Genomic DNA, 23393 nt, shown 5'->3' with positions numbered 1-23393 from the left:
TTCCTCTATTTTTGTACTTATCTTCTACCTGTCTTTTCTATCCATTGTGGAGAATGAGATATTGGAGTTTCCAACTATTATTTTAAAACTGTCTGTTTCTTCTGTCATTTTTTTGCTTTATGTATTTTGATGTCCTGTTATTAGATACATTAATGATGTTTATAAATATTTTACTTTCTTGTTCTATTGAATCTTTTATTAATATATAATATCCTTCATTGTCTTTTGTAACCTTTTTTTTGATTTAAATAATTCTATTTTGTCTGATATTATTATAGCTGCCCCTGCTGTCTTTGGTTACTGTTTGCACAGAATATCCTTTTCTGTCCTTTCACTTTTTTTTTTTTTGGTCCTTTCACTTTTAACCTGTTTCTGTCTTTGGATCTAAAGTGAATCTTATAAACAGTATCTAGTTGGATCGTTTTGTTTGTTTGTTTCTGCCAGTCTCTATCTTTTGATTGAAGGGTTTGATCCACTTACATTTAAAGTTATTACTGAGAGTGATGTCAGCATTCTCTCCCCTTTGATTTATAATTAATCAGACATCCATAACTAACCAAAAAAGAGTACCTCTGCACATCATACCAGGAAACCCAAGAGATCATCCATCATCTGTGAACCCAAAAGTGGGTGAATTGTACCATGGAGGAAGCTGTGGAGCAAGAGGAGTTGCAGTGTAGCCAGCAGCAGCACAGAAGGCAGCAGCAGGTCCAGGGGTGGGTGGCACAACCTCTTTGGCAGAATGAGTGAAGAATGGAAGCAGTGAATGGTATCTGTCCTGTTGCACACCTGCAGCTAGAGGGATCTGCTGCTCTCTGAGGAGAGACCTCAGTGACTGGGAGGAGAGAAAGGAAAAGGAGGTAGCAGACAAAGAGAACTGAAGAAAAGTGTCTATTGCTGTCTGCCTCAGGATTCTGGCAAGAGAACCACCCACAATCCTCTACAACCCTCCCACTTGAGGATCCCCCTACTGGGCCATGGGCACACCCAAAGCTGCAGGTGCGAAGTACACACCTGCCACTCTTCCACTGCCCCCTTTTTTTTTTACCACCAGCATTTGTGTGTGTGTGCTTCCAGCCTTAGTGGCAGGTAGCTATTAGTTTTGTAGACTTCTATATCCAGTTCCTTTTCCCAGGTTTGGGAAGTTCTCAGCTATTATTTCCTTAAATAAACTGTCACCCTCTTCCCCTTCTCTTCTCCTTCTGTGGACTATCCTTATTCTTTTGTTGGCTTTTCTAATGGAGTCTGATAGCTCTTGTAGGATTTTTTCACATTTAAAAAAGTGATTTCTCTCTCCTGATTCATTTCTAGTTTTCTATTTTCCAGCTCACTGATTCTTTTCCATCTGATCTGCTCTATTTCTAATGCATTCTTCTTCTCACCAAGTTCTTTAATTCCAGAATTTCTGCTTAGTTCTTCTTTTAAAATTTTTGATTTATTTGGTAAAGTACTCCTTCTGTTTATTAATTTTATTCTTGAGATCATCATATTGCCTTTTACCAACCTCACACTGGTCAGAATGGCCATCATCAAAAAGTTTACAAATAATAAATGCTGGAGAGGGTGGGGAGAAAAGGGACCCTCCTATACTGTTAGTGGTAATGTAAATTGGTACAACCACTATAAAAAACAGTATGAAGTTTCCTTAAAAAACTAAAAATAGAGCTATAATAAGATCCAGTAATTCCACTCCTGGGCATATATCTGGAGCAGACAAAAACTGTAATTTGAAAACATACATATACCCCAGTGTTCACAGCAACACTATTTCCAATGTCCAAGACATGGAAGCAACCTAAATGTCCATCAACAAATGAATGAAGAAAGAAGATGCGGTGTGTATATGTGTGCGTGTGTGCGTGCGTGTGTGAATTTAATGGAATATTAACCATAAAAAAGAATAATGCCATCTGCAGCAACGGGAATGGATATAGACATTATAGTGTTAAGTGAAGTCAGACAAACATCATATGATATCACTTATTTGTGGAATCTTAAAAAAATGGTATAAATGAATTTATATATAAAACAGAAATAGACTCACAAACATAGAAAACAAACTTATGGTTACCAAAGGGATAGTGGGGAGTGGGGGGAGGTAAATTAGGAGATCAGGATTAACAAATACACACTACTATATATAAAATGGATAAACAACAAGGACCTACTGTATAGCACAGGGAACTATACTCAATATCTTATAATCTATAATGGAAAAGAATCTGGAAAAGAATATATGTATTTTTTAATATATATATAAAACGTATTAATATATGTATAACTGAGTCACTCTGCTGTACATTTGAAACTAACACAACATTGGAAATTAACTATACTTCAATAAAATAATAATAATTTAAAAAGAAGATATATTACTGTACATAAATAGGCTCCCAACTCCCAAGCACCAAAATATATTACGCAAATAATAACAGATATTAAGGGAGAAATAGACAACAATACAGTAATTGTAGGGGGGACTTCAATACCTCTCTATCACCAATGGATAGATCATCTAGACAGAAAATCAACAAGGAAATACTTGAATTGAACCACACTTTGGAACAAATGGACTTAACAGATATACAGAACATTCTGTCCAACAGCACCAGTATACACATTCTTCTCAAGCGCACATGGAACACCCTCTAGGATAAATCATGATAGGCCACAAAAAAAAAAAAAATCTTCCCAAATTTAAGAAGATTGAAATCATCCAGACTACAATAATATAAAACTAGAAATGAGAAAAGTGAGAATATCTACAAATATGCGGAAACTAAAAACACACTTCTAAACAACCCTTGGGTCAAAAAAGAAATGAAACTGGAAATGAAAACTTATTTTAACACAAATGAAAATGAAAATACAACATACGAAATATTGTAGGATGTAGCAAAAGCAGTTCTCAGAGGCAAGCCTGCAGCAAAAATTCATACAGTAAGAGATTAGCAATATCTCAGATAAACAACCTAACCTTACACCTCAAGGAACTAGAAAAAGAACAAGTTAAGCCCAAAATTAGCAGAAGGAGGAAAATAATAAAAGTCAGAAAAGATATAAATGAGATAGACACCAGAAAAAAAAAACAATAGAAAGGAACAACAAAAGTAAGGTCGGTTCTTTGAAAAGATAAATAAAACTGACCAACCTTTAGCTGGACTAATTGATGATGAAATAGAGAAGACTAAAATAAAATTAGACACAAAACAGGAGACATTACAACTGATACTGCAGAAACACAGAGAATCATAAGAGACTCCTATGAACAATTATATGCTAACAAATTACATAACCTAGAAGAAATGTATATATTTCTAGAACATATAACCTACCAAGACTGAATCAGGAAGAAAGAGAAAATCTGAACAGACCAATAATGAGTAAAGAGATTGAATCAGTAATCAAAAATTCCCCAACACAGAAAATTCCAGAACCAAACAGCTTCACTAGAGAATCTTAACAAACATTTAGAGAAGAATTAACACCAATCCTCCTCAAATTCTTCTAAATTATTGAGAAGGGAACACTTCCAAACTCATCCTACAAAGCCAACATTATGATACCAAAACCGGATAAGGATACCACAAGAAAAGAAAACTATAGACGAATATCCCTGATGTATATTGATGCATAAATTCTCAAAAAAAATTAGCAAACCAAATTCAAGAACACTTTAAAAGGGTTATGCACCATGACCAAGTGGTATTTATCCCTAGGATGCAAGGATGATTGAACATATGCAAATCAATAAGTACATCACATCAATAAAATGAAAGATGAAAATCAAGTAATCAACTCAATAGAAACAGAAAAAGTATTTGACAAAATACAATGCCTTTCATGATAAAAACCCTTAACAGATTAGGTATAAAAGGAACATAGTTCACCATAATAAGGGCCATATATCACAGACCCACAGCCAACACTGTACTCAGTGGAGAAAAACTGAAAGTGTTTCCTCTAAAATCAAGAACAAGACAAGGATGCCACTCTCACCACTCCTATTCAAAATAGTACTGGAAATCCTAGCTAGAGCAAATAGGCAAACAAAGAAATAAAATGTATCTGAATCAGAAAGGAAGAAGTAAATTTTTCACTATTTGATGATTATATGACCTTATATATAGAAAAATCCCAAAGAGTCAGTCATAAAACTGTTGGAATTAATCAAATGATTTTAGTAAAGTGGTTGAATCAACATACAGAAAGCAACTGTATTCCTTTACACTAATGATGAAGCATCTGAAAAAGAAATAAAACTGTCCCATTCACAATAGCATCAAAAATAATAAAACACTTTAGAATAAATTTAACCAAGGAAGTGAAAGATCTGTTCAATGAAAACTACAAGGCTTTGCTGAAAGAATTTAAAGAAGACACAAATAAATGGAAAGACATCCCTTGTTCATGGATTGGAAAAATTAATATTGTTAAAATGGCCACAGTACTCAAAGCCATCTACATATTCAGTGTAACCCCCACCAAAATACCAAAGCCATTCTTCACCGAAATAGAAGAAACAATCCTAAAATTTGTATGGAACCACAAAAGACCCCAAATAGCCAAAGCAATCCTGAGAAAAAAAGAACAGAGTCAGAGGTATCACAGTTCCAGATTTCAAATTATACTACAAAGCCATAGTAAGGAAGACAGTATGGTACTGGCACAAAAACAGACACACTAACCAGTGAAACAAAATAGAAAGCCCCCAAATCAAATACTGCTAATATACTGTCAACCATTATTCAACATGGGAGCCAAGAATACCCAATGGATAAAGGATAGTCTCTTCAAATAATCTTGCTAGGAAAAGTGGAGAAATACATGCAGAAAAATGAAATTGGATGCCTGTCTCACACTGTTCACAAAAATTAACTCAAAACGGATCAAAGACTTAAACATCAGACCTGATAACATAAAACTCCTAGAAGAAAACATAGGGAGGAAGCTCATCAATAATGTAACTACATCAAATGCAAAAGATTCTTCATAGCAAAAGAAACAGTTAACAAAATGAAAAAACCTACAGAATGGGAGGAAAATTTTGCAAACCATATATCTGATAAGTGGTTAATATCCAAAATATATAAAGAACTCAATAACAACAAAAAAATCCAATTTTTTAAATGGGCAAAGAGCTAGACATTTTTCCAAAGAGGATATCAAAATGACCAATAGACACATGAAAAGATGCTCAACCTTACTAATCGTCAGAGAAATGAAAATCAATACCACAATGAGATATCACCTCACACCTGTTAGAATGGCTGTCATCAAGAAGAGACAGCAGGGCTTCCCTGGTGGCGCAGTGGTTGAGAGTCCGCCTGCCAATGCAGGGGACACGGGTTCGTGCCCCGGTCCGGGAAGATCCCACATGCCACGGAGCGGCTGGGCCCTACAGATATAGATATAGATTTTTTTTTGCCCATGCTGCTCGGCTTGTGGGATCTTAGTTCCCCTACCAGGGGTTGAACCCCAGCCCTCAGAAGTGAAAACGGGGAGTCCTAACCACTGGACCTCCAGGGAATTCCTGTGGTCTATATTTTCCTACCTATATCTGACTTTATTGCTAGGTGCAGACTGATTCAGTTTTAGTATAATGTCCTGGTGACTTCTTGTTATCATTATGCATATTTTTTTTATTTATTTTGTAATATTTATTTATTTATTTTGGCTGCGCCGGGTTTTAGTTGCGGTGTGCAAACTCTTAGTTGCAGCAAGCACGCAGGATCTAGTTCCCCAACCAGGAATAACACCTGGGCCCCCTGCGCTGGGAGAGCAGAGTCTTACCCACTGGACCACCAGCAAAGTCCAATTATGCATATTTTGAGATGTCAATGTAACTACATGAACTATCTTCTATTAGTGTTAGCTTTACACATCGTATTACACATTTTGATTTTAACCTTTTCAAGTATTTAAGTTTTCTTTGTGACTCATGTGAAGGGCTTATAACTAGATTTTGTGATAGTATTAATCCAATCTGAGAACTTCTTTTAACTTCTAAATTTAAGCTATTTACATTTCTGTGACTACTAAGTTGTCTGGATTTGTTTCTATTATCACATATTGTGCTATGTTCTTTTTTTTTTTTTTTTTTTTTTTGCGTTACGCGGGCCTCTCACTGCTGTGGCCTCTCCCGTTACGGGGCACAGGCTCCGGACGCGCAGGTTCAGCGGCCATGCTCACGAGCCCAGCCGCTCTGCGGCATGTGGGATCTTCCCAGACCGGGGCACGAACCCGCATCCTCTGCATCAGCAGGCGGACTCTCAACCACTGCGCCACCAGGGAAGCCCGGGATTGTTTTCTTAATTTCTCTTTCTGATAGTTCATTATAGGTATATAGAAACACAGAAGATTTTTGTATGTTGGTTTTGTTTTTTGCAACTTTACTGAATTCATTGATTTTTCTTAATAAATTCATTAATTTTTCTAACAGTTTTTTTTTGGCCACACCGCATGGCTTGTGAGATCTTAGTTCCCTGACCAGGGATTGAACCCATGCCTCCTGCAGTGCAAGTGTGGAGTCCTAACCACTGGACTGCCAGGGAGTTTCCTCTAACAGTTTTCTGATGGAGCCTTTATGGTTTTTTATATATAATATCATGTCATCTGCAAATAGAGGTAGTTTTACTTATTCCTTTCAGATTTAGATGCCTTTTATTTCTTTTTCTTACCTAATTGCTCTGGCTAGGACTTCCAATAGTATGTTGAATAAAAGTGGTGAGAGTGGGCATCCTTGTCTTGTTCCTGACCTTAGAGTAAAAGCTTTCAGCTTTTCACTGTAAGTATGATGTTTGCTCTGGGCTTGTCGTATACAACCTTTATTATGTTGAAGTATGTCCCCTCTATACCTAGTTTGTTGAGAGTTTTTTTTTTTAATCATAAATAGATGTTGAATTTTGTCAAATACTTCTTTTGCATCTATTAAGATGATCATATGATTTTTATCCTTTATTTTGTTAATATGGTAGTTCACATTGACGGATTTGTTGATGTTGAACCATCCTTGCTTCCCTGGATAAATCCTACTTGATCATGGTGTATGATCCTTTTAGTGTATCATTGAATTCGGTTTGCTAATTTTTTTTTTTTTTTTTTTTTTTGCGGTACGCGGGCCTCTCACTGTTGTGGCCTCTCCCGTTGCGGAGCACAGGCTCCGGACGCTCAGGCTCAGCGGCCATGGCTCATGGGCCCAGCTGCTCCGCGGCATATGGGATCTTCCTGGACCAGGGCACGAACCTGTGTCCTCTGCATTGGCAGGAGGACTCTCAACCACTGCGCCACCAGGGAAGCCCCCGGTTTGCTAATATTTTGTTGAGGATTTTTGCATCTATGGTCATCAGGGATATTGGCCTGTAATTTTCTTTTCTTGTGGCATTCTTATGTAGTTTTGGTATCAGGGTAATTCTGGCCTTGTAAAATGAACTTGGAAGTGTTCCCTCCTTTTCTCTTTTTTTGGAAGAGTTTACGAAGGATTGATATTAATTCTTCCTTGAATGTTGGTAGAATTCACCAGTGAAACCATCTGGTCCTAGACTTTTGTTTTTTTGAAGGTTTTTGTTTACTGATTCAATCTCCTTACTAGTATTCAGCCTGTTCGGATTTTCTGTTTCATCATGATTCAGTCTTTTTTTTGGCTGTACTGCACGGCATGTGAGATATTAATTCCCCAACCAGGGATTGAACCCGTATCCTCTGCAGTGGAAGTGTGGAGTCTTAACCCCTGGACCACCACGGAATTCCCCCATGATTCAGTTATGATAGGCTGCATGTTTCTAGGAATTTGTGCATTTCTTCTAGGTTGTTGAATTTGATGACATATAATTGTTTATAGAACTCTTGTTATGATCCTTTGTATTTCTGTGGTATCAGAAATACACAGGATCTGTAGTATCTGTAGTATCTCCTCTTTCATTTCTGATTTTATTTATTTGAGTTTTCTCTCTCTTTTTTTCTTGGGCACTCTGGCTAAAGATTTGCTAATTTTATTTTTAAAAATCCAGGTCTTAGTTCTATTAATTTTTTTTCTATTGCCATGCTCCAGACTGCCAGTGTTTCCTGGAGGGGAGCTTTACATGTGTCTGGTGCCCCGGTTTTTATGTCTGGCGCCCCAGTTTTTGTGGCTCCCACCCAGGGGACACCCCTTGATCACCTGGCTCTGGTGGCTGGGGGTGGGGGGTGGGGCTTACATTCCTGAGTCCCATGGGACTGTGCTATTGGAGATATGGTTCTTGTCAGGCTGCCACCCTCAGGGCACTGCATAGCCAGCAGACTGAGATACACCCCCCCAGTCTTTTTGGAAGGAGACTTCTTTGCTTGTTTGGAGCTTCTGCCTGAGGGGCAGGCTTCAGGTTTAACACGTATTTAGTGGCCTGCAAAGCTGCTCTTAAGGAATGTAGGCTATGGATGGCATCTTGGTGCTTTCCCTCTGTCTTGCTTCAGCTTGCTGATATCACCTAGAAAAGAGCTTATACACTCATCTGGAGCCCTGTTTTTTGTGACTGCCCAGTGGACACTTCCAGATCACCTGACTCTGGTGGCCAACAGGCCTCATGCTTGCAGTCCCACAGCACTGTATATATTTGCATACTTTTAAAAGCTGGTGCTTGAGGGTCTGGCTTCTAGTCATCCTGAATGAAAGGGCTAAGATCCTCCCTTTTGGGATGCTGACAGGTTTTGGCATGTCCTCAACTACTTGGAGTTATTAAAAATATAATAGACTGCTTGGATAAGCACAAAGGTTTGAAAGACACGGAAGAGCTAAGGCAGGGTTGAACAACAAGGTTCATCTCCTACACGAGGCCACTCCTTCATGACTGGGAGAGGTGGTTGTTTCTACTATATAGAAACTAACACAGAGAGTCAAAACAAAATGAAGAAATAGAGGAATATGTTCCAAATGAAAGAACAAGATAAAACCTCAGAAAAAAATCTTATTGAGAGAGATATTAATTTACCTGATAAAGAGTTCAAAGTAATGGTCATAACAATGCTCACTGAACTGGGGAGCAAGAATGGATGAACACAGAATTTCATCAAAGAGATGGAAAATATTAAAAAAGTACCACGTAGAAGTCACAAAGCTGAAGAATACAATAACTGAAAAAAATTACACTGGAGGGGTTCAACAACAGATTAGATGAAACAGAAGACAGGATCGGTCAACACAAAGACAGGGCAGTAGGACTTACCCAGTCAGAGCAGCAGAATGAAAAAAAAGTGAAAATAGCTTAAGGGACTTATAGACTAACATTTACATCAGGTGGTCTAACATTCACATCATAGGGTTCCCAGAAGGAGAAGAGAGAGAGAAAGGGGCAGAAATCTTATTTGAAGAAATAATAGGTGAAAGCTTCCCTAATCTTCCAGATCCAGGAATCCCAGAGAGTTCCAAATAAGAGGAATCCAAACAGACCCATACCAAGACACATTATAATTAAAATGTCAAAAGTTAAAGACAAGGAGAAAATATTAAAAAACAACAAGAAAAAGCAATTTGTTACAGGCAAGGGAGCTCCCATAAGACTATGAGCAGATTTTTTAGCAGAAACTTTGCAGGCCTGAAAGGAAAGACACAGTATATAAGATGCTGAAAGAAAAAACCTTTCAACTAAGAATACTCCACCTGGCAGTTATCATTCAGAAGTGAAGGAGAGATAGAGTTTACCAGAGAAGCAAAAGCTAAAGGAGTTCATCACCCTTAAACCAGTCTTATAAGAAATGTTAAAAGGGACTTCTTTAAACTGAAAAGAAAGGGTGCTAAGTAGTAATAAGAACTCATATGAAAGAATAAATCTCACTGGAAAGGCAAATATATAGTAAAGGTAGTGGATTAATTACTTACAAAGCTAGTATGAAGGCCAAAAATCAAAGGTAGTAAAAATAACTATGATTACAGTAACTTGGAAGAGAGCAAGAGAAAAAGAAAGAAAGGAGCTAGAGGAGCTACATAAACAGCCAGAAAACAATGAACAAAATGGCAATAAACACATACATATTAATAATTACTTTAAATGTAAATGGACTGAATTCTCTAATCAACAGACATAGAGTGGTTGAATGAATAAAAAACCAAGACCCATCAATATGTTGCCTATAAGAGACTCACTTTAGATGTAAGGACACAAACAGACTGAAAGTGAAGGGATGGAAAATGATATTCCATGCAAATGGAAACCAAAAGAAAGCTGGGGTAGCTATACTTATATTAGACAAAATAGTCTTTAAAATAAAGACTATAATGATACACAAAGAATTGTGTTACATAATGATAAGGGAGTCAATTCAACAAGAATATATAACATTTGTAAATATTTATGTGCCCAACATAGAACCTAAATATGTAAAGCAGATATTAACAGACCTAAAGGGAGAAATAGACAGCAGTACATGAACAGTAGGGGACTTTAATACCCCACTAACATCAATAGATAGATTATCCAGGCAGAAAATCAATAAGGAAACATTGGTTTTAAACAGCACATTAGACTAGATGGACTTAACAGATATTTGTAGAACATTCTATCTCAAAGCAACAGAATATACATTCTTCTCAAGTGCACATAGAACATTTTCTAAGATAGATCAAATGTTAGGCCACAAACAAGTCTTAGTAAATTTAAGAGGATTGAAATCATATGAAGCATCATTTCCAACCACAGTGGTATGAATCTAGAAATAAATTACACAAAGAAAACTGAAAAATTCACAAATATTTGGAGATAAAGCAACATGCTATTGAACAACCAGTGGGTCAAAGAAGAAATTAAAAGAGAAATTTAAAAAATACCTTGAGACAAATGAAAATGGAAATGTAACATACCAAAATTTATGGGACGCAGCAAAAGCACTTCTGGGAGGGAAGTTCATAGTGATAAATGCCTACCTCAAGAAACAAGAAAAGTCTCAAATAAACTATCTAAATTTACACCTCAAGGAACTAGAAAAAGAACAAGTTAAGCCCAAAATTAGCAGAAGGAGGAAAATAATAAAAGTCAGAAAAGATATAAATGAGATAGACACCAGAAAAAAAAAACAATAGAAAGGAACAACAAAAGTAAGGTCGGTTCTTTGAAAAGATAAATAAAACTGACCAACCTTTAGCTGGACTAATTGATGATGAAATAGAGAAGACTAAAATAAAATTAGACACAAAACAGGAGACATTACAACTGATACTGCAGAAACACAGAGAATCATAAGAGACTCCTATGAACAATTATATGCTAACAAATTACATAACCTAGAAGAAATGTATATATTTCTAGAACATATAACCTACCAAGACTGAATCAGGAAGAAAGAGAAAATCTGAACAGACCAATAATGAGTAAAGAGATTGAATCAGTAATCAAAAATTCCCCAACACAGAAAATTCCAGAACCAAACAGCTTCACTAGAGAATCTTAACAAACATTTAGAGAAGAATTAACACCAATCCTCCTCAAATTCTTCTAAATTATTGAGAAGGGAACACTTCCAAACTCATCCTACAAAGCCAACATTATGATACCAAAACCGGATAAGGATACCACAAGAAAAGAAAACTATAGACGAATATCCCTGATGTATATTGATGCATAAATTCTCAAAAAAAATTAGCAAACCAAATTCAAGAACACTTTAAAAGGGTTATGCACCATGACCAAGTGGTATTTATCCCTAGGATGCAAGGATGATTGAACATATGCAAATCAATAAGTACATCACATCAATAAAATGAAAGATGAAAATCAAGTAATCAACTCAATAGAAACAGAAAAAGTATTTGACAAAATACAATGCCTTTCATGATAAAAACCCTTAACAGATTAGGTATAAAAGGAACATAGTTCACCATAATAAGGGCCATATATCACAGACCCACAGCCAACACTGTACTCAGTGGAGAAAAACTGAAAGTGTTTCCTCTAAAATCAAGAACAAGACAAGGATGCCACTCTCACCACTCCTATTCAAAATAGTACTGGAAATCCTAGCTAGAGCAAATAGGCAAACAAAGAAATAAAATGTATCTGAATCAGAAAGGAAGAAGTAAATTTTTCACTATTTGATGATTATATGACCTTATATATAGAAAAATCCCAAAGAGTCAGTCATAAAACTGTTGGAATTAATCAAATGATTTTAGTAAAGTGGTTGACTCAACATACAGAAAGCAACTGTATTCCTTTACACTAATGATGAAGCATCTGAAAAAGAAATAAAACTGTCCCATTCACAATAGCATCAAAAATAATAAAACACTTTAGAATAAATTTAACCAAGGAAGTGAAAGATCTGTTCAATGAAAACTACAAGGCTTTGCTGAAAGAATTTAAAGAAGACACAAATAAATGGAAAGACATCCCTTGTTCATGGATTGGAAAAATTAATATTGTTAAAATGGCCACAGTACTCAAAGCCATCTACATATTCAGTGTAACCCCCACCAAAATACCAAAGCCATTCTTCACCGAAATAGAAGAAACAATCCTAAAATTTGTATGGAACCACAAAAGACCCCAAATAGCCAAAGCAATCCTGAGAAAAAAAGAACAGAGTCAGAGGTATCACAGTTCCAGATTTCAAATTATACTACAAAGCCATAGTAAGGAAGACAGTATGGTACTGGCACAAAAACAGACACACTAACCAGTGAAACAAAATAGAAAGCCCCCAAATCAAATACTGCTAATATACTGTCAACCATTATTCAACATGGGAGCCAAGAATACCCAATGGATAAAGGATAGTCTCTTCAAATAATCTTGCTAGGAAAAGTGGAGAAATACATGCAGAAAAATGAAATTGGATGCCTGTCTCACACTGTTCACAAAAATTAACTCAAAACGGATCAAAGACTTAAACATCAGACCTGATAACATAAAACTCCTAGAAGAAAACATAGGGAGGAAGCTCATCAATAATGTAACTACATCAAATGCAAAAGATTCTTCATAGCAAAAGAAACAGTTAACAAAATGAAAAAACCTACAGAATGGGAGGAAAATTTTGCAAACCATATATCTGATAAGTGGTTAATATCCAAAATATATAAAGAACTCAATAACAACAAAAAAATCCAATTTTTTAAATGGGCAAAGAGCTAGACATTTTTCCAAAGAGGATATCAAAATGACCAATAGACACATGAAAAGATGCTCAACCTTACTAATCGTCAGAGAAATGAAAATCAATACCACAATGAGATATCACCTCACACCTGTTAGAATGGCTGTCATCAAGAAGAGACAGCAGGGCTTCCCTGGTGGCGCAGTGGTTGAGAGTCCGCCTGCCAATGCAGGGGACACGGGTTCGTGACCCGGTCCGGGAAGATCCCACATGCCACGGAGCGGCTGGGCCCGTGAGCCACGGCCACTGAGCCTGCGCGTCTGGAGCCTGTGCTCCACAACGGGAGAGGCCACAACAGTGAGAGGCCCGCATACCACAAAAAAAAAAAAAAGAGAGAGACAGCAGGTGCTGGTGAGGACGTGGTGAAAAGGGAACATATATACATTGTTGGTGAGAATGTAACTTGGTCCAACCATTATGGAAAACAATATGGAGGTTCTTCAAATATTAAAAGAATAGAGCTGGAGGTATGCTCCCTGACTTCAGACTATACTACAAAACTACAGTAATCAAACAGTATTGTACTGGCACAAAAACAGACACATAGATCAGTTGAACAGAATAGAGAGCACAGAAAAAAACCCACACACTTAAATTCAATTAATCTACAACAAAGGAGGCAAGAATATACAATGGAGAAAAGACAGTTTCTTCAATACATGGTGCTGGGGAAACAGGGCCGCTATATGTAAAAGAATGAAATTAGAACATTTTCTAATACCATATACAAAAATAAACTCAAAATGGATTAAAGACCTAAATGTAAGACTGGAGACCATAAAACTCCTAAAAGAAAACATGGGAAGAACACTCTTTGACATAAATTGTAGCAATATTTTTTTAGATCTACCTCCTAAGGCAAAGGAAACAAAAATAAATAACTAAAACATAATTAAACTTAAAAGCTTTTGCACAGCAAAAACGGAAAGACAACCTACTGAATGGGAGAAAATATTTGCAAATGATATGATTGATAAGGGGTTAATATCCAAAATATATATACAGCTCATACAATTCATTATCACAAAAAGAAAAAAAAAACTAACTAAAAATGGACAGAAAACCTGAATTGTCTTCTTCTCCAAAGAAGACATACACGTGGCCAACAGGCGCATGAAAAGGTGCTCAACAGCATTAATTGTCAGAGAAATCCAAATCAAAACCACATGAGATATCACCTCACACCTGTTAGGATGACTATTATCAAAAAGAGAAGAGAAAACAAATGCTGGTGAGGATGTGGAGAAAAGGGAACCCTCAAATACTGTTGGTGGAAATGTAAATTGGTGCAGCCACTGTAAAAACAGTATGAAGATTCCTCAGAAAACTAAAAATGGTACTGCCATATGATCCAGCAGTTCCACTCCTGGTTTATATCTGAAGAAAATGAAACAATCAATTCAAAAGATATATGCAACCCAAAGTTTCTAGCAGCATTATTTTCAATAGCCAAGATATGGAAGCAACCTAAGTGTCCACCAACACATGAATGGATAAAGATGTGGAATGAATACACACACACACACACACACACACACACACACACACACACACACACACACACACACTGGAATACTACTCAGCCATAAAAAAGAATGAAATTTTGCCACTTGCAACAACATGGATGGACTTGGAGGGTATCTTACTTAGTGAAATAAGTCAGAGAAAGACAAATACTGTATGATATCACTTACATGTGGAATCTAAAAAATAAACTAGTGAATATAACAAAGAAGAAACAGACTCACAGATCTAGAGAACAAACTTGTGGTTACCAGTGGGGAGAGGGAAGCGAGGAGAGTTAGGGGATTAAGAGGGACAAACTACTATGCATAAAATAAATTAGCTACAAGGATATATTGCACAGCACAGGGAATATATTATAATAACTATAAATGGTATATAACCTTTAAAAATTGTGAATCACTGTGTTGTACACCAGAAACTTATAAAATATTGTAAATCGACTATACCTCAATTTGTAAAAAAGGAAAAAAATTAAAACTAGAAGTATGATCCAGCAATTACACTTTTGGGTAATTACACTTTTGGGTATATACCCAAAGGAAATGAAAACAGGATTTCCAGGAGATAACTTGAACTCCCATGTTTATTGCAGCATTATTCACAATAACCAAGATATGGTACCCAAATGCCCATCAATGGATAAATGGACAAAAAAAAATGGTACGTATATACGATAGAATATCATTCAGCCATGAGAAAGGAGGATATCCTCCCATTTGTGACAACATGGATAAACCTTAAGTACATTATGCTAAGCAAGATAAGTCAGACAGAAAGTACTGAATGATATCATTTATATGTGAAATCTAAAAAAAGTTAAGCGTGTAAAAAAACAGTGAAATGGTCGTTACCAGGGGATGGGAATAGGGATAAGAGTGATGGTGTTTAAGGGTACAAACTTGTAAACAAGTAGTATAGAAGCCATAGTGATCTAATGCACAGTATAATGAAATGAATATAGACAATAATTTTGTACTATAATTACATAATGTGAGAAATAATAGCCTCATCAGCAATCATACTACAATATATAAATGTTTCAAAGTAACATGCTATATAACTTAAACTTACACAATGTTGTATTGTCAAATTTATTCAATAAAAAATAAAAGTAAAAATAAAGTATCATTTGCTATTTGTTTTCTATATACCTTGTAGCTTTTTGTCCCTCAGTACTTGCATTATTGTCTTCTTTTGTGCTTAGTGGATTTTTTTGAAGTGAGACATTTTAATTTCTTTGTGGTTACCATAGGGATTACATTTAACATCCTCAGGTTCTAACACCATCTTAACTTCAATAACATACAAAACTGTTTCCATACAGCTCCATTCCCCAACCCCTTTCAGTTACTGATGTCACAAAATTACATCTTTATGCACTGTGTGTTCAAAAACATAGGCTAATAATTTTTCTGTGCATTAATTTTTCTGTGCATTAGTCTTTTAAATCATGTAGGGAAAAAAGTGGTATTCCAAACCAAAGTTACAATTTACTAGCTTTTATAATTTCTCATATATTTATCTTTACTATAAATATTTATTTCTTCATATGGATTTGAGTTAATGCCTAGTGTCCTTTCATTTCAACCTGAAGGACTCCCTGTAGCATTTCCTACAGGGCAGGTCTACTGGTAATGAATTCCTTCAGCTTTTGTTTATCTGAGGGTGTCTTTAATTTCTCTCTCATTTTTGAAGGACAGTTTTGGCAGATGAAGTATTCTTGGTTGACAAGGTTTTTGGGTTTTTTTTCTCCTTCTTCTTGCAGCATTTTAAATATATCAACCCACTGTATACTGGCCTCTCAGGTTTCTGATGAGAAATCTCCACATGATCTTATTTAAGATCTCTTATATGTGATGAGTCACTTCTCTCTTAATGCTTTCAAGACTCTCTCTTTAACAGTTTGATTAGAATGTGTCTCAGTGTGCACCTTTTTGTGCACATTCTGCTTGGTGTTCATTGAGCTTCTTGGATATTAATATTCATGTATTTCATCACACGTGAGAAGGTTTTGGCCATTACTTCTTCAGATAATCTCCCTGCCCCTTTGTCTCTCTGTTCTCCTATGAGACTCCCACGAGGCATATGTCCATCTTCTTTACAGTATCTCACAGGTTCTGCAGGCTCTATTCACTTTTCTTCAGTTTTTATTCTTTCTGTTACTCAACTCAATAATTTCAATCATCTTTTCTATAAGTTTCTTTCTTTTTCTTGCTCAAATCTGCTTTTGACTCCCTCTAGTGAATTTTTCATTTCAGTTACTGTACTTTTTGGTTCCAGAATTTTTTTTTAGTTCCTTTTTATATCTTCTATCTCTTTACTGATATTTACAAATTATTCCTACATTGTTTTCTTGACTTTGTTTTCATCTTCCGATAGCTCTTTGAGCATCTTTAAGACAGCTGTTCTAAAGTATTTTTCTAATAAGTCCACCATCTGGTCCTTCTCAGGGATGGTTTCTGTTGATTTAATTTTTCCTTTGAATTGGCCATACTTTCCTTTTGTGTGTGTGTGTGCGCCTTGTGATATTTTCTTGAAAATCAGACATTTGAATTATACTGGTAACTCTGGAAATCAGATGCTCTGCCTGCTCCAGGGTTTACTGATGTTGTTGTTGTTTTTGTTGTTGTTGTTTGGTTCCTTTGTGCCAAGGATTAGCCTGAGGTATAAAGTCAGGGTCTTCTCCTGTCTTTTCTGAGCCTGCACCTTTCCCTGGGTATACATAGTGACTTTCTATGGATATTCAATTGGTTTTGAATGTCCTAGTCCTTAAATGTCTAGTGCCCAAAAGGGGAGAAAGGGAATAATGAATGAGGGAAAAGATAAGCTCTGGGTCTTTAAATCCCCTGTAAGTCTCTTCAGATGGTGGGACTGGAACAATGGCTGCCCACCACAGTGTCTGTATCTCTGCAATCAGAAGCAGCAATCAGAACGCAGATCCCTGGTATTTGGAGGACAAGGTCTTTGCTGTTCACCCTGGCTCCCATAAGCTGTGCACAGGCTACTACAAGTACATGGGCATGGCTGCCTGCGGTGGGGGGATGGTAGTGGTTAACGGGGAGCCACTGATGTGCTAAGAGGTGAAATTAACCACAATTTACTGTCAGGGCTTCCCCTAGAAGTTGCACCTTTTGAATAGACTGCAGAGCTCTAGAAGAGTCACATCAGGCAGATTCTGCCAGTATAGTTGTCTGTGTAGGGAGATGGACTCCTGGCACTTCTTACTCTACCATCTTCCCTGATGTCACTCCACATACGTAACTTAAAATTTCCCAGTAACCACTTAATAAAGCAAAAAGAAACAGATAAATACTTTAACAATATATTTAACCTAGTGTATCAAAAATATGATTAGTCAGTATGTAATCATCATAAAAAATTTTTATACCATCTTCAAAAGTGTGTATTATTTCATACTTAGAGAACATCAATTCAGATGGTAAATTTTCAACAGTTTGAAATGTTGTACTACCAAAACAAAAATGTGTTTAACAGAAAAATATTTTATATTGCTTCAGTTTCTCAATTTAAATTTAAATTAAATTTAACACAATTTAAAACTCAGCTCCTCAGTTGGAGTAGCCATGTTTCAAGTGCTCAGCAGCCATAGGTGGCAATGGCCACTATATTGAACCCAGCTCTAGACTCTTACCTTATAAAAAAAGGAGATTTGTGAAGTTAAGTTTGGTTTGGCTTTACTTTCTGTTCTTTACTGAAGGGCTTTCAGTTCCTTCATTTTTCAAAATGCCCACTGGATTAGGATGGATCCTTCCCTTGTAAGGCAAGCATGAAATGTGTAGACACCTGGGAAGCCACTGTTGAAGCAGAAGCCTCCACAGGGAAACCGTGTAGCCATCCTAGAGGCTGCCATGCAGCAGGTGAGTGAGTTGTATCTTCCAGGCATAAGATTCCAGAAGGGATTGGAGTCCACACAAGTCATTGGTACTTGTCTTCCATTCTAGAAGCAGCAAGGCTTTCACACTCAATCTAGCAAGGAGCCTGTCACTTCTGAATAACAGTGCTGGTAGCAGCTCAGCTTCATGTTACAATCCTGAAGATGTTTTGCTCTGTTTGGGGGGATCATGCTGTGAACATCCATGTGGAATCCCAGCTGTTTCCAGGAAAGTTGTTTATAATACTGCCAAATGGGCAAGACAAAGAGAACTTCCGCATTTTTTTTCTTTTTAAGATAACTAACCCAATATGGTAAACCTCAGCAAATTCAGGTTAAAACCATAATAAGATAACATTTCACATGCATTGAATTGGTAAAAAAAATTTATCTTTGTCGGGACTTCCCTGGTGGTACAGTGGTTAAGAACCCGCCTGCCAGTGCAGAGGACACGGGTTCAAGCCCTTGTCCGGGAAGATCCCACATGCCGCTGGAGCAACTAAACCCATGCGCCACAACTACTGAGACTGCATGCCATAACTACTGAAGCCCTTGCGCCTAGAGCCCATGCTCAACAAGAGAAGCCACCGCAATGAGAAGCCTGCGCACTGCAACGAAGAGTAGCCCCTGCTCGCCGCAACTAGAGAAAGCCCACGCGCAACAACAAAGACCCAAAGCAGCCAAAAAATAAATTTTTAAAAATTTATCTTTGTCAATATCAAGAGCTAGCAAGAATATGGAGTAAAAAAAAAATCTCATTCAGAACTAGTGGGAGTATAAATTAGTTCAGCCACTTTGGAAAACAGTGTGAATCATCCAATAAAGTTGATGGTTCAGATCCCTCACCAGGTACATAAACTAGAGAAACGGCGTATGGATGAGGAGTGCCCCCAGAATGCTCACAGAGCACTGTTTATAATAGCAAAATGTCTGGATCACCCGAATGTTCTTACAGAAGACTGGATAAACTGGATATATTCCACAACAAAACACTATACAGCTGTGAAAATTAATAAACTTAGGTTATGTATGTCAACATTGAGTGGTTATCACAAATAGAAACTACAATCCAAGCCAAGTCAGGAAGACTACACACACTTTGATTTCATTTATATGAAGGTCAAAGACACACAACCTTGATAATGTGTCAGGGAACACTAAGAATGTGTTTAAGAACACATTCCTGTGTGGTGAAAGTATAAAGAAAAGCAAGGCGTTGCTAACAGAAAACTCACAGAGAGTGATTACATTTGGGGGCTGGAGGAAGGGGCATGTGATCAAGGAGAGGACAAACTCAAATAAGTATGTGGTTACGAATAGCAAGTTTTCTCTCTGCTCAATGATCTATTCCAAGATAATTACTGAGAGAGACTCTAAATTCACCAATGAGGTGGCAGTATTACATTTTCAGGTTCTGCCTGGAAGACATTCCTGTAGGTGAGTCTTATTGCTGTCATGTGGCTGAATGACCTACTGACTATCTCTCATTATTTCAGGGAAATATTTGTTACAGGAGTTTTTTTGGGTAAAGGTAGATGACCTTTCTAAATGTCTCATGTAAATGAGACATGTCCATATGTACTGCATCCTGTTTATCCATTCCTCTGTCGCTGGACATTTAGGTTGCTTCCATGTCCTGGCTATTGTAAATAGTGCTGCAATGAACATCGGGGTGCATGCATCCTTTCAAATTATGGTTTTTTCTGGATATATGCCTAGGAGTGGGATTGCTGGGTCATATGGTAATTCTACTTTTAGGTTTTTTTTTAAAAAATAAATTTATTTTAATTTATAAAAAGACCCAAAGGCTGTGTTGGGTCTTCCTTGCGTGCGGGCTTTCTCTAGTTACAGTGAGCAGGGGCTACTCTTCATTGCAGTGCACGGGTTTCTCATAGCAGTGGTTTCTCATGTTGCGGAGTACGGGCTCTAGATGGGTAGGCTTCAGTAGTTGTGGCTCACAGGCTCTAGAGCGCAGGCTCAGTAGTTGTGGCGCACGGGCTTAGCTGCTCCACAGCATGTGGGGTCTTACCGGGCCAGGGATCGAACCTGTGTCCCCTGCATTGGCAGGCGGATTCTTAACCACTGTGCCACCAGGGAAGTCCTGCTTTTAGTTTTTTAAGGAACCTCTAGACTATTCTCCATAGTGGCTGTACCAATTTACATTCCCACCAACAGTGTAGGAGGGTTCCCTTTTCTCCACACCCTCTCCAGCATTTACTGAATATTACTCAGCCACAAAAATGAAATAGTGCCATTTGCAGAGACGTGGATGGACCTAGAGAATGTCATACAGAGTGAAGTAAGTCAGAAAGAGAGAAAAATATATAATATCGCTTATATGTGGAATCTAGAAAAATGGTAGAGCTGAACTTATTTGCAAAGCAGAAATAGAGTCACAGCTGTAGAGAATAAATGTATGATTACCAAGGGGGGTTGGGATGAATTGGGAGATTGGGATTGATATATATACACTGCTATGTATAATACAGATAACTAATGAGAACCTACTGTAGAGCACAGGGAAACCTACTCAGTGCTCTGTGGTGACCTAAATGGGAAGTAAATCTAAAAAAGAGGGGATATATGTATACTTTTAGCTGATTCACTTTGCTGTACAGCAAGAAACACAACATTGTAAAGCAACTATACTCCAATAAAAATTAATTTTAAAAAATGAGACATGTCCATGTAAATAAACTAAGAGGCTTAAAAAATTACTGTTCAGGGCTTCCCTGGTGGCGCAGTGGTTGAGAATCCGCCTGCCGATGCAGGGGACACGGGTTCGTGCCCCGATCCGGGAAGATCCCACATGCCGCGGAGCGGCTGGGCCCGTGAGCCATGGCTGCTGGGCCTGCGTGTCTGGAGCCTGTGCTCCGCAACGGGAGAGGCCGCAACAGTGAGAGGCCCGCGTACTTCAAAAAAAAAAAAAAAAATTACTGTTCAGAACCAAAACCTTTTTTTTATTGTATGATACGTATAAAAAGGTGCATATACGACATCGCCATATGGCCTTTAGCCATAGGTCTCATCCTGTGTGACAGAAGAGGAGGCACAGAGGGGAAGGTGAGGTCAGGTGGCAAAATGGCAGACAGCCCTGACTCCTGGAGTGGAGAGGCTAAAGGCAGGTGTCCGAATTTCCTAATCCTCCCTACTAATCCCTTTGAAGTTCCACCCCGTCGTAAGATCCAGAATTGTCCCCATCCACATTTAAGCCAGGGTAGATATCTAAGCCTCCAAAAACTGGCATCAAACTGCCTCATGGACCAGACAAGTCTGGATCTGACAGCCAGACCCCCAGAACTGGCCGGCAAGTTGGGCAGGCTTGCTCGTCATTTCCTTTACCTCTCAATCACGCAGTCCTACATCTCACGTGACTGAAACTTTCAGTTCCCACTGAGTATGCTGTTTTTTAAAATAGTAAAGTGAACAGCAGTAAACTCACCACCTAGCTTAAAAACAGGCTATCCCCAGTACCTTTAACGCCTGTACGCTCTTCCCGTTATCTCCTTCCCTTCCCCACAAACAGAACCACTGTCCCCAGCCACAGTTTCTGGCTCAGCAGGTCTGGGTGGCTGGAGAACGTGCATCTCTAACAAGTTCCCAGGAGATACTGATGCTGCTGGTCTGGAGACCACACTTTGAGAACCACTCCCTACAGCACACACCCAGGAACAGATTACTGGGCTGCAGGGTATGTACTTGTTCAGATTTTATTAGGGAATGCAAAACTATCTTCCAAAGCTGTACCAACTTACACTCTTGCCAGCAATGGGTAAGAGTGTCTGTTGCTGGAAATCCTTGTCAGCACCTGAATATCATCTAACTTTAAAATTTGTGCCCATCTGGTATGTGTGAAATGGTATCTCACTGTGACAAATCTCCTTTTCCAGTCTGTAGTTTGTCTCTCATTCTTTGTTGTTTGTTGAACAGAAGTTCCCTTATTAATATTAATGCAGCCAAATTTATCAGTCTTTTCCTTTATGGGTCATAGTCTTTGTGTCTTATTTAAGAAGACCCCCCTACTCTAAAAATATAAAGCTACTTTCCCACATAGTATTCTAAACATTTTATGTGTTTTCCTTTTACATAAGTCTTTAATCTGCCAGGAATTGATTTTTTAGTATGGAGTAATATATGGGTCCAGTTTCATTTATTTTTCCCTCTTGAGATACAAGGATGACCTCTTGTCCAAGCACTATTTATTGAATATCCCATCATTTCCCCACTGATCTGCCTTACTGTCTCTATCAGAACTTGTGTCCTTATATGTCTGGGTCTACTTCTGGGTTTCTGTCTGTTCTGTTGAACTACTTTGAGTCAATAGCATACTCTTAATTATTTTAACATTATGACATCTTATTATCTCATAAAGCAAGACCTCCTAATTTATTTTCTCCTTTAAAAAGCTTGCATATCTTTTGCCATATTTATCACTAGGTAAATAATGTTTTTTGCTATTGTAAATTGTCTCTTTTTTAAAAATTAAAATCTGCATAGTATGCATTTTAAAAGACATTTAATATTTATCCAGAATTTCAGTTGCTATGGGTATGGTTTTTCAGAGTATCTAGGATGCCATTTTCTTTATCTTTCCTTAAACTTTAATTGCACTGATTTTGTCATACATAATAAAAATATCACTAGATCACTACAGCATCTAATAAGGAGGATTCAAATTTGAAAATGTATTTCCTAAATCAGCTCCATGACTGTTCTGACAAGTTCTTTCCTGAGAATCGACCACACGTAGCTTTTGTCATTTCTCTCCATCGGAACGCCATGGGGAGGAAATGTTAAGGTGGGCAGAAGGGGGATGGGGGATTCATAATTTCTATCTAACACAGATAACTTGGCC

The 23393-nt window shown here is 37.5% G+C and overlaps 1 protein-coding gene across 4 annotated transcripts in view; it reads left to right on the top strand.

The window, feature by feature from the left end:
* ZRANB3 (zinc finger RANBP2-type containing 3) overlaps nt 1-23393 on the top strand; it is a 374344-nt gene that overhangs the window by 270684 nt on the left and 80267 nt on the right. The window lies entirely within an intron of this gene.

This window comes from Physeter macrocephalus, chromosome 2 (genome assembly GCF_002837175.3).
Source record: "Physeter macrocephalus isolate SW-GA chromosome 2, ASM283717v5, whole genome shotgun sequence".
Classification (NCBI taxonomy): Eukaryota; Metazoa; Chordata; class Mammalia; order Artiodactyla; family Physeteridae; genus Physeter; species Physeter macrocephalus.
Note: the sequence above shows the minus strand (reverse complement) of the source record. Positions and strands in the feature narration are given on the sequence as shown.